The 3,194-nt window shown below is 39.6% G+C and overlaps 1 pseudogene; it reads right to left on the bottom strand.

The window, feature by feature from the left end:
* Positions 1-1,414: 1,414 nt before the first annotated feature.
* LOC105870289 (transforming protein RhoA pseudogene) lies at positions 1,415-2,921 on the bottom strand (annotated as a pseudogene).
* Positions 2,922-3,194: the final 273 nt, after the last annotated feature.

The following is a 3,194-nucleotide window of genomic DNA, read 5'->3' on the forward strand; positions in this document are numbered from 1 at the left end:
TTCTTCATTAGGCCAAATCTTCTTAAAAACAGAGGTGTACTTTCACTACTAGTTATTTCCCCTAGTGTGAAACTTGAGTAGTACTTTATATAGAGATAGTGATCAATAAATGTTCTTAAAATTTATTAGAAAATTCACTTTTTTTCTCTGCTGTACCAGTATTCACTCATGTGAAACTAGAATTATATATTTCACTGGAGAGTTACATTGATTTTTCTTTTTAAACTTATCCTTTTAATTGTTCGAACAAATATCTGTAAAATTTTAGGAAGTATTGCTTATAAGATTTTACAAGATATTTCTCCTAACTGTGAAAATGAAAAACATAGCTAATCCATAAATACTATTTTTTAAAATTTATTAGAGCCTTCCTTGAATATATTTATATATCTAATTTATATCAGCATTCATGCTATTTCTCTTTTGTAGTATTTAGATCAAAACTTTGAGCTGATTATAAAATACATAAATATTAAAGTATTCTTTCTGTTTCCAACTCATGCAGGTACACTGAAATTCAATTCTATCATTAACCACCTGGAGTTAGTGTGGACACCACAAGTTTTTTACTCAACCTAGGCATTTATTGGCATTTGGGCTTAGATAATTCATTGTTATAGAGGCTCTCTTGTGCACTGTAGGATGTTCAGCAGAATCCATGTCCTCTACCCATTAGATGTCATTAATCCTCCACCTCACTCACAGTTTTAACAACCAAAAATATCTCTGAATGATGTCAAATGTTACCTAGGGCAAATTCATCACCCTTTCCTGTTAAGTATCATTGCTATAAACTGACTTTAATTTTCTCTTTTAAAGAAATTAATACATTTTTTTTACATCTTTTATGTTCATGTTGTTTTCTTTTCTTATGTACACTTATGCACACAAAGGTATTTTACACTTATTCTTTTATGAATTATATGTACCAAAGCCTTTCCCAGGCCATATGTGTTTCTATAAAAACAACTTGCAAAGTAACTATTAAATGTTCAAAGTTTATGCTTGGATTATATACTGTCTCCCTGCCCTGTGACTACACACACTCATATACACACACACACACACACACACACACGCGTCTAACATGTTAATCAAAACAATAAAAACTGGCCTTGTGATCCTGAGGAAATTACTTAGTCATTCTGGCATAAATTGGATAATTTATTTAAAAAAACCATTGGATTAAATTATACCTACTGTCCCTTTTAACATTTTGGAATTCTATAATGCAGATAATTAAATTTTAAAATCTATGTCACATAATCTGAATTAAAATAACAATAATTTTCTGCACCCATTCTTCAAAAAAGCATGTTGAAGAGGTCACCAAGAATTTCCACGTAGAAACAGAAAAGAAGGTGTTAAGGTAAATCAATGGAGTCCCAAACAATAAGATCAAATTCTTTTTTTTTTTTTCCTGGGGGTAGATATATTTATTTTTGGTAATGTACATTAAGTGGCACTAATTACACAGTAACTACAAGGCAACTAACATGAAACCACAGTACTGTAACTCTGCCACAGCTGCATGGACTTGGGCCTTTCTAGCGAGCACATTTAAAAAAAAAACTGGATGGTCAGAGCTGTGTCAATGAAATCTGTTAAGGAGTAAAGCTCTGATGTGGTGACTCAGCAGAGTACCTTGCAGCTGACAGATGATAGGCAGGGCATGTTAGTTATAAAGTAGTTACGGCCTAATTCACAAAAGTTACCAACTGTTTCTCTTTCTAGAAAGAAGCAAGAAGTTATTAAGAAATTTCTTGAATTAGCAGCTGGTGTGTCAGGTGGGAGTGCAGAAAAGGGGCGTTAGAGCAGTGTCAGAAAGGACCTTGGTGGGCCAGGCAGGTTGGACATCATTTTAATAATCATGGTTGGCTTCTAAATGCTAGTAGCAGGATGACTTCTGATTTGTAATCTTCGGTAAATTATAGATAAATGAAAGAGGCTAGTTGTCATACACTAACATTAATAAACAGCACTTAAAAATTAACCGCAGAAGGGCTGTGCTCGCAGCAAGGTTTCACAGGACTTGGCACCCAGGTTTTTTCTCTTTATGTTTGGTTAGCAGAGCAGCTCTCGTGGCCACCTCAAAAACCTCCCTCACTCCATCTTTCGTCTTTGCTGAACACTCCATGTACCCAAACGCGCCAATGCTGTTCGCCATGTCTCTGCCTTCTTCAGGTTTTACAGGCTCCTGCTTCATCTTGGCTAGCTTCTGCCTTGTGTGCGCATCATTCCGAAGATCCATCTTGTTCCCGACCAGGATGATGGGCACATTGGGGCAGAAATGCTGGACTTCTGGGGTCCACTTTTCTGGGATGTTTTTTAAACTATCAGGGTTGTTGATGGAGAAGCACATCAGTATAACATCAGTGTCCGGGTAGGAGAAGGGCCTGAGGCGCTCATAATCTTCCTGCCCAGCTGTGTCCCACAAAGCCAGTTCTACCTGCTTCCCATCCACCTCGATAACTGCCACGTAGTTCTCAAACACCGTGGGCACGTACTGCTCTGGGAACTGGTCCTTGCTGAAGACTATGAGCAAGCACGTCTTGCCACAGGCTCCATCACCAACAATCACCAGTTTCTTCCTGACGGCAGCCATGGCTTACAGATGCCCTGCAGGATGCATGGCCTGGGTGGCAGAGGTTGTACAAAGTACCTTGAACTTCTGAGATGAAAGGCTCGCTCGGGCGACGACTCCCAGTCTTGCCTCTCCCTGCCGAGGACTCCCGTCCGCCGGTCGCAAGCTGGGAGACGAGAGCCGGTAGCAGAAGACGGGACCGGACCGCGGACTAACGGGAGAACCAACGGAGGACGGCAGGCGGGGAGCGCGCGAGCCAAGATCAAACCCTCAACACAAGGATTGTCGTGCTCTGAACTTTCAGGGAAAATGACAGGTTGTCTGAACTTACCCGAGAAGATACAGCAAGTAGGGTTTCCTGACTTCACTCCGAATAGTTTGGCAGTCTGTGCCTTTGAGGAATATCGCAGCATCTTATTATCCAAATAGCCTTTGACTCGATGCCAGGGTGATCTGATTCAAGTTATTGTGATGAAAGGGGCCTTGAGCTTCTGACAGAACAGACGAGTTTTAAGATTTGGGGAACATAATAAAATGGTTTTGACTATGAAAGGAGGCAATAACCTCCCTGCTTTAGAAAAAGCAACTTTAAGAAAAGCAACAGTACAAA

Source organism: Microcebus murinus, chromosome 14 (assembly GCF_040939455.1).
Source record: "Microcebus murinus isolate Inina chromosome 14, M.murinus_Inina_mat1.0, whole genome shotgun sequence".
NCBI lineage: Eukaryota > Metazoa > Chordata > Mammalia > Primates > Cheirogaleidae > Microcebus > Microcebus murinus.